This window comes from Xenopus laevis, chromosome 8L (assembly GCF_017654675.1).
Source record: "Xenopus laevis strain J_2021 chromosome 8L, Xenopus_laevis_v10.1, whole genome shotgun sequence".
Taxonomy (NCBI): domain Eukaryota; kingdom Metazoa; phylum Chordata; class Amphibia; order Anura; family Pipidae; genus Xenopus; species Xenopus laevis.
The window spans coordinates 79,294,133-79,308,364 of record NC_054385.1 but is presented as its reverse complement, the minus strand read 5'-3'; the positions used below and the strand labels follow the sequence as shown (position 1 = coordinate 79,308,364).

At 35.4% G+C, this 14,232-nt stretch overlaps 1 long non-coding RNA gene across 1 annotated transcript in view; it reads right to left on the bottom strand.

Moving 5' to 3' along the window:
• Positions 1-1,717: 1,717 nt before the first annotated feature.
• Positions 1,718-14,232, bottom strand: part of LOC121397083 — a 36,950-nt gene continuing 24,435 nt past the window's right edge. Inside the window, exon 3 of the long non-coding RNA XR_005963429.1 lies at positions 1,718-3,711. This is a non-coding gene — a long non-coding RNA (uncharacterized LOC121397083). The remainder of the gene's footprint in view (positions 3,712-14,232) is intronic.

Sequence of the window (14,232 nt, the reverse complement as noted above, 5' to 3'; positions counted from 1 at the left end):
ACAATTTCTAGAGAGAGGACTGGATGAATAAACATTAGTGTAATCAGGGGATGGTTTGAGAAGTTAAAAAACAAACACTTTTTTTTTTTTGAAGCATTTAAGTTCAGTGTATTTGTTAAAACAGATGAACAGGCTGTTTCCTGGAATCATCTCCATAATCCTTCACCATAGAGAAGACATATCCAGAAACGGCTCCAGGTTAAATGTATCCAATAAGAAGGATCTGCCACACACAAACAGATCTGTAAACAATAAGACACTGTTGTGAACAATTATCGAAGAGGCAAGTTCATCTTTAGAGTTTTGCAAACAATTTATTTCAGAACCTAAAATAAATTATCATCCCACGTTCCCAACACTTTCTGATGTCCAGAAGTCACTATTTTTGAATATCTGTCCTTGGAATGTTTCCTAAAGCTACTGCCAGCAAGATCACATTAACTCTTCATTAAAAGCTATTTTTTTTCTAGGTACAGGTAAGGCATCCGTTATCCAGAAGCTACAAATTAAAGGGATACTGTCATGGGAAAATATTTTTTTTCAAAATGAATCAGTTAATAGTGCTGCTCCAGCAGAATTCTGCACTGAAATCCATTTCTCAAAAGAGCAAACAGATTTTTGTATATTCAATTTTGAAATCTGACATGGGGCTGGACATTTTGTCAATTTCCCAGCTGCCCCTGGTCATGTGACTTGTGCCTGCACTTTAGGAGAGAAATGCTTTCTGTCAGGCTGCTGTTTTTCTTTTTCAATGTAACTGAATGTGTCTCAGTGGGACATGGGTTTTTACTATTGAGTGTTGTTCTTAGATCTACCAGGCAGCTGTTATCTTGTGATAGGGAGCTGTTATCTGGTTACCTTCCCATTGTTCTTTTGTTTGGCTGCTGGGGGGAAAAGGGAGGGGGTGATATCACTCCAACTTGCAGTTCAGCAGTAAAGAGTGATTGAAGTTTATCAGAGCACAAGTCACATGACTTGGGGCAGCTGGCAAATTGACAGTATGTCTAGCCCCATGTCAGATTTCAAAATTGAATATCAAAAAATCGGTTTGCTCTTTTGAGAAATGGATTTCAGTATCCCTTTAAGGAAAGCCCATCTCCCACAGACTCCATTTTATCAAAACAATCCAAATTTTAAAAAATTATTTCCTTTTTTTAATAAATACACAGTACCTTGTACTTGATACAAACTAACATATAATTAATCCGTATTGGAAGCTAATCCAGCCTATTGGGTTTATTAAAGGGGTTATTTATTAAAGGTTGAGTTGATTTTTACTCAAAAAATTTGAGGGCATTTTTCAGTTAAAACTCAAATTTTTGGGTTAAAAAAGATCTAGAATTTTTCAGTTAAAAAAACTAGAGTGTTTCGAGATTTATCATACCCCAAAACTGGAAATAGCTTGAATCCAAAAATACACATCTAAAACCTGTCGAGGTCATGTAGAAATCAATGGCAGAGGTCCCTTGAAGCATTTATGATGTTAAATGCCTTCATGATACTCGGGTTCTTTTCAGGTGGGTTGCACTTGAAAATTTGATTCATGTTTTTTTTCACTCAGAAATCACTGATTCAAGTTTTTTCCATTCAAGGTTTTTCCTCATTCAAGGTATAAAAAAACCTCACAAACCTCTAAGACCTTGATAAATACCCCCTCTTAATGTTTACATGATTTTCTAGTAGACTTAAGAAATGAAGATCCAAATTACATTATTATTATTAATTAATTAATTATCTGGAAAACACCAGGTCTGAAGCATTCTGGATAACAGGTCCCATACCTGTGCTAATACTTCATTGCAGGAAGTGCTACTTAGACATGACCTCTTTACGAACTCCTATCCCTTATTCATTTGAACTCTGAACTGGGCTGTCAGAGTTCCCGGGAAAAAACATGGTGGTCCCCCCACCACCTGCAGGTGGCAAGGAAATTAGTGCTGCAACTCAGAGATATGAGTTGGGAAGGAGGGAGCTGTAAAGCTTGTGGAGGGTGCAGTGGGGGCCTCCATCACTGGCATCCCCGGAGGGCCCCGGACACCCTAGTACGCTGTGGAGAAGTACAGTACACACAGAGACCTCTATATCACAATAAATACAGTATGTTCCTAGAATATTTTAATTTATAATCAGTTCTACTAGGCCTTATTCAATTTTGGAGCATGCCTCAGGCTCTCATCATACATGTTGCTTCACTGCTATGTTAGTGAAATGTTAGGAATGTCTCTTATTTTCCCACAGACTGGGTCTCCTATTCTGTAAATATATTGCACTCCCTTAACAACTTAATAATTTTAGTGCTAGCTAAGAGCTTAGCAGGTTTGAAACAGAATCTAAAATAGCAGCTATCTGGCAGCCCCAAGGAAAAATGTAAATATTTAAGAGCAGGTAGACTGATTTACAACTTTTTGATTTTGATGGGAAAATAAGTAATTATTGTGAAAATAATCTTTCAAAAAACTCATACAACTTTTGAATAGTTCTGATGTTTCTTAACATGTTTGATGAAAACCACAATGGGAGCAACCTTTTGATCCTCAGATTGAGAGTTTAATTATTTCTGACTTACAGCACAGCGTCGAATGTGGTATTCAAAAAATGGAAACATTTCCACAATTTCTTTTTGCTGCTAGCAGCACCTCTTTAGTCTGCAAGCCACCCACATGCCTCTGGCAGGGTAACACTGAACAAACTGCCTAATATTATGAAAGTTCATGCTTCTGGAGAATATTCTTAGATGTTTAAGCCAGCCTCATAGCAAAAATAGTAAAAAGTATAAAGTCATTGGTCTCTGCAGAGAGACTTTTCCTCTCTTAGTGTGTAATGGGGAGAGCAGGAAATAGGGACTTACATTCTGCCTGAAAAGGAATCCAAAAATAACTTTGACTTAGACATAATTCTCACAAAGGTATTTTATCCATTTTAATTGTTGCACATTAATTGTTGGGAAATATATCTCTTTATCATGTAAAAACGAAGGGGGAAACTTTTGAAAAAAGGTGTTGACCTTGCATTTAATAAATATAATGCAGTATCATTAGCAAATGACTTGTTAGTAGAGCCAAATGAATGGAAAAAGTCTCCATTATAAAATTACTTTATGTCAGTTATATAATTTCAGAAGCAAAATGGTATGTGTCAAATCCAGAGCAAAATGGGTTTTTGTTATTTCTGGAGCAAAACAGCTCTGTATCAGGTCTACTGCACATTTTTTATAAAACAACTTTTCGCCTCTATGGTCGAGCTATGCTCCTGCTTCTGATGGACCAAATAGTCAGTTGCAAGGAGAGAGGCTTTTTGTCTTTTATGGAGTATTCCTACTGATGTCAGATGATGTCTTTCCTATTTCTATTCTAGTCTCTCATTCAAACCAGTGCCTGGTTGCTAGGATAACCCTCTGAATCAATCTGCTTAGGATAACAATCTGAATCAATCTGATTCAGATTGAATCTGCTTCTCATTGTTGGGGTCAATGACCCTGGCTGGAATAGAAAAGGTTACAGCTCAAAAAATAGACCAATTGCAAATTGTCTCAGAATAGCACTTCTTAAATTACAGTAATTTATCATCATTTGTTATTGTACTAAATTTCCCATAGAGTGAATTTTTCCACAGTTTTCATTGCAACTGAATTTGGAGCCGTCTTGGAAGATTTTGACTCATAGGATAAAATGGGTTTTGAGTGTCCAACGCTGGAGAACACTTCCTCCGCACCTGGAGAGAAAAAAAAACAATGGAGGAAGAGGGTAAATGTTTTGATAAATAAATCAGATTGTCATATTTTTTTTTATTCTGAAAAAAAAATTGTAAAAAGCCTCAATAACTGGGAAAATATTTGATCTGCAGTTTATGAATAATTCTTAACAACAGTTGGTGGATGAGCCAGTAAGAATGTTTTAGTATTATCAAGACAAGAGTTAATGCACACGCCAAGAAACAAACCAAAATAAATAAATAAAGGCTACATCAAAAATTCAAAGCTGGGGATTTGTGTTTTTCCTTAGCTGGAAAATAATGACATGAAGGGCAGCAATAAATGTAATTTAGCATCAGTCCTACAGAACAGCTTCAAGTTAAAGGCAGCATTGAGCTCAACATTGCAGCTCTTACATTACTAGAAATTGGTCAGGTGACGCATTTTCAGAGACATTGTTGATAAATGGCGTGTTACTTATGAATGCATGCCTTTCTAGAGCCTTCATGCTTGTCACTGATGAATTATAGTCTCATCCTAGTTCACTCAATATTTTTCTTTAAAATAAATAGGAAAATGGGCAGGATATGTAAATATGAATATACCTACCTTGTGTCGGTATATATATATATATATATATATATATATATATATATATTATATATATATATATATATATATATATATATATATATATATATATACATACAGAGAGAGAGAGAGATGAGTTTACATTTAGTTAAAATGAAGATACCATAACTATTCAAAAATCTTGACTAAGCAGCCTTTTTGGTTAGGGTTATGGCACACAGTGTGTTTTTAATGCTGATTAGAACCAAATTAGTCAGTGGTCTTGGTGAGGAAAGGCAAGCTCTTAATCTCTTATCTCATTCTGTGTTTGTATGTAATATGTATGTTTTCAGCACATAACTGACTCTTTTTTGGAATATTTATTAAAGTGGACCTGTCACCCAGACACAAAAATCTGTATAATAAAAGTCCTTTTCAAATTAAACATGAAATCCAATTTCTATTTTTTATTAAAGCATTCATAGCTGTTGTAAGATCATTTAAACATCTCAGCTGTCAATCAAATATTGTCTGCCACTCCTCTATGCCAGTGGCATAGAGGCGGGGCAGACAATTACTTTCACTTTCCATTCAGCACTTTCTAGATGTCACTGCTCCCCACACATTCCCCCAGTTCTCTTTACCATTTAATTGTGTAGCCAGGACATGGGGATGTACATCAGGTCCCCCATTCTGGTGCACAAACAAGACTCTGAGATGATGCAAGGCTTGTCTTAATAATAGTGTCCACAAAATGGCTGCTGCCTGCTTGCTATAATTTTGAATTCCCAGACTGAAGGAAACAAGATTTAAATAATTTATACAGTGTAATTAAAGTTCATTTTGCTTGACTAATGTGATAAAATAGGATTTTGAATAATTTTTTTGGATGATGGGTCCCCTTTAATAAAAACATTTTTTCAAAGGCATATGCATGAACACTTTTTAGGTATGAATACATACAGAGAATCAATAAGTAAAATACCAAAATGAGACTTTAATTACTGGATATAGTAGTTTGGTGATTGGGGCAGGGGGATACTGTACATGGGAGCCTGCAGTGAGCCAAGCAGGAATATTAAACAATTGCTTCTTACCTTCTCCCTGTGCAATACCAAAGAACTCTAAAAGGACCAATAATTATTCTCTATGACTCATACTGAGTAGGAGTAACCTGACACACTAGATCCCTACTTCCAATTTCATTATTTATTGGGTCAAGGACTGCAAAAACTGTTGCACACCAATGACCCCCAACTTGCTAGTTACTTGGTTATTTCAATTCTAACTACCCTTTTGAGCCTCAGTCCAATTCCTTCTTACTGGTAGGGTTTCCACTTGACTAAAAATTAAATGTTTTACTAACCTTTTCTCTATTCTAACTTAGTAAAGGTCCCTGATGGTTTCACAACCACTGACCATAAATGTTAATATTAGGAGACATTTCCAATCTACTAAACAAGCTTATCACTTTTACATTATTAAATTAAATTCCTTTTCACCGTGTCCTGTTCTTGCAAAGAAAAGTTTGTCCCTCTCTCTTTGTGTTACCTCTTTAATACAAAACTAAAAATGTACAGGTGTCTATAACATTTACAGCTTTTTTTCTCATTTTATTAATGGTTTATTAACAATTTTATTTTCATAAAATGGACTTCTTGTCATATGGAGGGGTTAAAGAAAAATAAGCCTTGTGTCTGACTTAGAAAATGATTTATGACATTAAACTTTTACTTAGTAGCTGCCAGAAACAGTTTAAATGTGATCCTTTGGTAACCAATTATTTTAAGAATTGGCTTTCCTTTTTCCATAGTTGGTTACAAAATGTGTTTCTGGAGTCAATGTTGAGTATTTAATGACATTTAATTGCATAACCAGAGCAACCATGCAACATGGGTGTTTGGGAGAGTCTGGCTGCCAGAGGTGAGGATTTACAAAGACAACTATAGACACAACGATTCATGTGGATGATGCATTGCACAGCTGCCTTCTTACACTTTATTTCTGTGTACATTTGTAAACATTGAACTACACCTTTTCTAGAAGGAATTTACTTTACTGGATAATCCAAAATGCTGATGTGATTCCAATACGATAATAACATTAAATACTTGTAGCTTGACCTCTTTGTAGTGATGGGCGAATTTGTCCCGCAAATTGTCGCGAAACAGCAAAAAAATTTACACCCGCGTCAATTCTGACACTCACATCAATTTTGACGCCGGCGTTAAAGTCAATGGGTGTCCGAATAATGTCGGTTTTAATGCGATCGACTTTTCAGTTGCGCGTCCAAAATTATTTGATGCCAGCAAATTTTCAGAGGTAAATTTTTGCTGCAGTTTCGCAAGTGCCGGAATGTGGAAATTTGGCGCAAATTCGTGCCCATCACTACTGCAAGGCTACCAGGACCAGAAAGTGGGGATGATCAAGGAAACAATTAGATAATTTACAGTGCATCCAGGAATGTAGAAAGTAGTACAATGAAGCATTGCACCAAGGTCTTAGTGGCTGGTTTACTTTGGGCCATGCTGAAATCTCAGTTGGAACCACCTTGCATTATTGAACTAAAGGGGCACCTTTATTCATCCCATCAGATTTCCTCTGTCTTGTTCTCTGATCAACAACTTGCCCTGTACTAACTACTTGGTACTGATACCCCAGGGCACAGGCCATTGCTCCTGTTAACAGTAAACTGCTCTAGCCAGGGGGAATTCAGAGGGAGCACCATGCAGCAACCATGGTTTTTATTTCTTTGCATGGGTGTGTGTGCAGTAGAGTGAAAAGCTGGACTCAGTTACAGGAGCACCTCTCTTGTCTTGGGTATCAGGTAAGAGATTATAATCACTTGTGTGGGGGGTCCCCAATATTTGGCACTCCCTGTGATTGAACTTTTCTTTCTCTTGTAAGCAGAGGAGGGCTACATTAGACATACCAGTTTCCAATTCAAATGAATATCTGAAGAAGAGCCTAGGTATATCCCTATCACTCATAAGTACAGTGGAAAGTTTACATAATAGTATTGCATATAATATGAAGCATAGCAATGAATACAGCTGAACAGTGCTCTATCTTGTGTACTCATCCCCTCACACTAAAAGGTGACACCCTCCATTTTTGATTTCAGCGAGCATGACATAATGATTAACACTGTAACAGCTTAGCTTACAGCAAAGTATGTTTTGCATTGAGTACAGGATCATCCATTTATAGGGGTGTTTATGCAGCAAGTGCCTCTCTCTTTGTGAATTTGATGCCAGAATTGTGTCATTTGTTTTTATATCTTTGAAGTTCCACCTATAAAAATAACTTGAGGGAACATCTAATAATAATTTAAGTTAGTGCTAAGTCCTTCGTGGTCTGCGCATTTCGTTTTTCTTCCAGGAATGTATTTTATTTTGCATATTGGCATTGACTTTTTTGTATACAGTGGATTCCTCCAGGCTTCATTTGACCATGAAGAAACATCCAATTACTTAGACATTTTCTCTTTGGTTTGGCAGCACACACCATAATGCCATACATCTGTACTCTACTAAGTATCCGTCTTTTTTTTTTTTTTTTCGATTGGGCTTAGAATCCCAGCCAAATAACACTGTGAAAAGTTCAAAAAACAGAAATAAAATAACAAAAAACACCTATGAAAATAATCAAACTACTTTCTACTTTCAGAAGGTTTAATGCTTGTTTGGTGAAAATGAATACAATTTTTATATTTATTTGCGTAAAATCATTCCACGTTTAAAAACTCCATCTATTTTATTTGAATAGTCGTATATCAGATTTCAGAAGATCGTCCTAAAAGAATTTAACCACTTGAGCTCTGTAAGGATAAACAAGAAGGGATTTATTACCAAAGCCAAACCTCAAATCTGCAAACATTTAGAGGTGTATTCTGTGACAGAACAAGACAGTCCAGGGCCCCAGTGATTACTACATGCCCACACATATACTACTCCCAATAAGCTCCTTTATTATCTCCCACCCTTCCCAAGTCACACTGCCTTAAATAAGGTATTTGATATCCAACCTCAGAAAACAGTGAAAAATTCCTTTAAATACGTAAATATATAGTTTATGTTTTGCCACAATTTTCCAGTTCAAATACTTTGGTAAATGAATCAGTATAATATACTGAGCGTTAAACTGAAGAAGAGCTTATGGCAGTTGATTTGAATGTACTACAATACAGACACGAATGGTTATTGCATAGTTTTAAGTAGCATTGAGGTTGGTTCTGCTTCCCAAGTACATAACGTATATAGTTGATTATTATTATTATTGAATATTATTATAATTATTATTATCAATTATTATTATTGTAAACACTGGTATATATACATATATATATATATATATATATATATATATATATATATATATATATATATATACACACACATACCTATACAGATGTATCAATACACACAACTACAGTTCCAATGTACAGCAGGCTATTTAATACAAAGCACAAATGCTAATTATTAATCCTGATATTTGATCTTCACAGGTATAAGACACTGTACTTCAAGTCATCACATGCGCAGTAGTCTGACTCTGTATAACAAATATATAGATATAATAGTTTTATATATGTATATATATATATATATATATATATATATATATATATATATATATATATATAGTGATTAAATTACCCCTATTGTAAAATATAATTATATTATAAGTCACTGAAGTGTTCCATGACCATATACAGGCTTTATACAGGTTATGGAACTCCGAGATTACATCTAATATACTCATATTTTCCAACAAGGGGTACGTTATTTATTATAATACACAAGTTTTAGTGAGTCATGTGACAAAAATGATATCACTAAGCTCAGTGATGACATCACTTAGAGCCGTTTATAAGGATATAATTTATAGGATATTCATGGCTTTTGTGCATTATACCCACACACATTTAAAGCAGAGCAGCTTGAAGCTCTTGTATGGACAATTGAAGAGGGTTGTTAACTACTTTATTGCCTCACCCAAATAAAAAAGGGACTTTTGTAGCTGCATACATAGGTACAGTATTGTATTTATATATATTGTATTTATATACTTAACAGTGTAGGGACAAAGGCATAAGTGAAGAATGACCTATTTGTTTGGTATGTACTTTGCAAGGTCACTGGCGCGCGAGTTATAATAGATAAAAGCAGTGTCTGGCCACTGGGGGAAGTGATATTTGATGAACAAAGCAGCGAAACACAAGCAGAGAAAATGAAAAACGAAGGCAGAAACAATGAGCTTTGCAAGGCTTTCTGATCCTGTCTTGGAATGCAGTTACATGTTGTAACAAAGTTGTATGCCCCTTGATAATATTAAAAATTGTAAGTCATATTGTAAGTTATATTGGACAAATATTACTATACCTTGACTAGAAGTCTGGCTTTAAACAGAGCAGCAGAAATATGAGCTGAATGTCATTAGTGCCTAAAACCTGCCTGACATCCCAGACTAATCCATGTAACTCCCTGAGACTCACAACATTTAAAAAAAAATGTCTCTGGTGAACTTGCTGCTCTCCAAGTGTGCAGATAAGCCAAAAAATAAAACGACAAATCTTTGCACTGACTTGGAAGATAATACAGGGCAGGTTTTAAGCAGCAGCAGCAATCCATTAATTAAAAGTCTCCTTTGCAGTTTTTTTTCAATTCATGGATCAAGGGTTGGTTTCAAAAACTTAATTTGCTCCTCACCTATTTTTCATGTGTTTGAGAAGTTTTAATTTGCAATGATTTGATTATGTGACAAGCAGGACTGCATGATTCTGTAAACAGGGTCACAGTCAGAAAGATACTTGCCCCCCACTGCATTGCTATTTTCTGCATTGCTTCTAGTTTATTCTACCGCCTTTCTACAGGCCTTGAAACCCAGGCTACCCATAACAGTTGGTGAGTCTGGGATGTAAACTGCATGCATTAGATTATTTTTTTATTTTTTCAATCTAATTATTATTATTAGATCGTTTGGTGAAGGACTTAGATAATTTGCACCCAGACTAGTTGTGTTTATGGACTAGTATGTTCATTTATGTACATGTACCATCTAAATTAGAAAAAAATATATTACGTGCAGTGTCTTCTCACATACAGACATGCATTCCCATCTGAACTCATGGTCTTTCAGGTTTGAAAAGCACATTTGTACACATTTCTCACAATTACCCCAGACTTTCCTATGACCTGAACATTTTGAGTTCAATGGGGGTTTTTTTGCTAACAGGGGCAAAAACATGTACAGCTGTGTCTTATTAGTAAAAAGACAGGTATTTGATTTATGAATTTGAAAATGTGTCTTTTTACTACCGGTAAATTTGAATGGGCGACTGATACATTCCAAGTACAACAGACAGCTTCTTATTGAATAGAGTAGTCCCAAAAGAACGACCCTATATTGCTTTGCAGCCATGCTAAAGAGCAGTTTTAAACACATTTCACTCGGAGAGCGGGTGAGCGTCTGCCAAATTCAAAGCTGGTGAGCCATTTAGAAGCTTCCTGTTAAACATGTTAATTAAGAGTCTGCAGAGCTTCAAGAAAAAATGGAGTCATAGCCGGAGAGTTATTGCACTGGCAGTCTGCGTTTGTCATTGGAACAATATTGCATTTCTAAAATGTATCAGTAGAGGCACAAGGATTTTCCAACAGCGAGAGCTACTTCTCTAGTAATGGCTTAATTTGAGTGTTTTTGATTACCATTGCATCATGTCTGCTGATGAACGGGGTATATCTGATCCCTGTAGGAAAATGGCTTTTGTATATGGTGATTTTCAAAATAAAGTTGATGCCATTTCAGTGCTTTTTCTTTCTTGTTAACTAGCAGTTATTGTGGGAATCATTTAATCATTGGGGAGTGCTCCAATCACAGTCCTAATCCGAATTCCAGACTCTCTGGTTCAGGGACATCTATGTATCTATACAGTCTTTATTAACAGAATTGACAGAAACAGACTCAATAAAGCAGCAAAACAATAGTGTTATGACTTGCAGCTGCCAAATCACCACAAGAAACTAGATCCATGCCATGTAATAACATATAGTAAATATGCAATATGCAAGCTGTGAGAATACTTTTTCTTTTATTTGGTGAGATGTCATAGAGCTAATCACCTGACTAACTCAAAAGAGTAAAATGCATAAACACATATTAAGGGGAGGTATCAACTAAAACTCAAATTTATCCCATTTTTTTTATTAAAACAAAGTTGACCTAACTCCCATCCATACATTTAACTAATTTATCAAAAAATCAGCTCAAAAAAGTCGGTGCAGCAAAAGTCTAGATAAAATCATGCGACAATTCTAATCATACCACTTTTTCTAATTTGATGCCCGAATCGTACATTTTTTTAAAACTCTGACTTTTTCAGATTATTGTACAAAAATCAGTGCAGATCGTGATGTCAAGAAACATCTTCAAATTGTAAAAGGGACATCTGCCATTGACTTCTACATGACCTCTACAGGTTTTAGATAGAGTTTTTTTGGATTCAGATTTTTAGCAGCTTTGTCTAAAGGTTTAGTTTTTTTCTTTCCTCTAAAAATTTGAATTTTCCCCCTAAAAAACTGAACCAGAAAAAAATCAAGGCAGATTTTTGGGTATTTAGGGGATCTCCAGCAGTTGAGGATCTTTAGGGGGTTAGGGGATCTCCAGAAGTTGATGTTCAGAAATTGTTTACATTGTACTGTTACTGGATCTCTGATTTTACTTGTTAAAATTGTGATGAGGAATTATTAGTTCTATCTGTATGCTTTGAGGAAGGGGTCTGTTTTGCAAGGGAGATGCTTATGTGTGACACACTATTTACAATTACACTTTTTTCCTTTAAGCATGTAAAACCGGCAAGTCCCAGACTAGCACTTTGCAAATACAGCCGAGCCATAGATAGTGATCTCTAGTGTTATAGATGACAAGGCTATATTAAATTCTTTAGCTCAGAATATTTCAGCAGTTCAACAGTCAAGCTGCTAAATCCAATGCATAGAAGCCCAGAAACATTTCCCACCCTAACTACATAAAGAATGCTGACCACTCACACTGGGGAATAGTACTTCCTACTGTACATCCCATACTGTATCTAGCAGACTTCACTATATCACTCTCACTATATCCTCGGTGGAGATGAGGGTTGCTCATTCTAGGTGTGACTATTGGGCAACTATCTAAGCTCATACTATGCACTAATACAGCTCTAATGTAAAAGAGGGGATACATGGCTGTTGCTACATCACTTGAAATATGAAAATCAAATCCTACCACACACAGTGTATTGCCCATACTTTGGTGTATCATAAAACCTGCATTTCTGTTCGAACATACTGTCCACTTTACTATCAACTAACTACATACTTTTACCATTGGGGAACTGCATTATAAGTACCCAATATTTGTAAAATACATCACTTTTTCAGACCAAAATGTATGATGAGTCCTGTTTGAAACTGTTTTGGGGAGTCAATCATCATGTTTTGCATCATGCAAAAAAATGTACCCAGTGCATATATAGGAGTTCAGGAAGAGGTCCATAAGTGAATGGCATATACTCTTCTGCACTGGTACAGAGTCTGCTACGTAGATAGAAAATCCTCAAACATGCAAGAATTCTCAGTGTTTAGCTCTCCACTATGAAGGATGAACCACAGCTCTCAGCATATTTTAACAAAAGAAGCAAGTAATGATACAAAACATGGGAACACATTACAATGACAAACATTTATGCTTCTGTAGCTGGGAAAAATTACAGTATATCAGTATTTTAGGCACTTGTCTGAAATTAATACTGTCAAAAGTTAAAAACACTTTATACAGAAGAAATGTATATTTTAGATAAAATGTCATTATATAACGGGCAGTTTGCAAGCTGATTCTGTCACGTAAACTTAAGGTGATACTGAAAATAAAAAACTACTCTTTAAAATATTAATGAACATTAAACGTTACCTATAGGTCACGTTGATCATTTTTTGCTGATGGTTCTGCTTTTGTAATTTATTGTTACTTGACATTGATAAACCTGACTGTTTTTGCCTACATGACTGTCCCTTCTCAACCAGTTACAGTTTCTAATGCTAAAAGACTACTGCTGCACAAATATGGCAGCCCTCTCATAGAGGAACATGGGAAATAACATAGATAATGTAAGTGCATATAAATAGCATACATAGACAATGTTATTATAGATGTAAGATGTAATTAATTTAATTTCTGGTGTCAGTATCTCTTTTATTTAAGACTGAGATGCAAGCTGAGACTTTCATAGTAGGCCATTCACCTCTTTAACCAAGGACACATACTATTGTATATAGGAGGTAAAAGTGTATTTACATCACAGCTGTCTTTCTGGATGCATTTATTGGAAGGTTAAAGCTATAGTCTTGTCACCTAATAATACAGAGGCCAACAAACCATGAAGGAAATATGCTTTTATCCCTTAATAAAACACAAAGGTAAAGTGGTGATATACATACTGTATAGGAATCTAATAAGCCTTCCTGTTGCAATGTACATTCTGGAGTGCATTTTGCTATACAGATAACTGACTATGTAATTTCTCGAAGATACACATTTTACTTCCTGCAATATTGATATGAGAAAGCAATGGATTTAGCAGGTTGAATTCATTGCATTACATTTGATATTTCTCAATTGGGAAATGCATGTTGCTATAATTGGGAAAGATCTTTATGAGCATTGAATGTAAGCTTGAAAGAGATGTGGAAAGAAAGAAAGAAAGAAAGAAAGAAAGAAAGAAAGAAAGAAAGAAAGAAAGAAAGAAAGAAAGACCCGTTCAAGGCCTGTTCAAATCCTGTTCAAAATCTGGCCCATGAATATATAGTATTTTATCTGCATCACTGGTGAAAATGAAAGGTAGACAGAGAAATACATAGATGATGTTGATTTTATTTTGAATCTGTAGAGGATCACGTTTACATTTATTTAGTTACTCATTTCATTTTCAT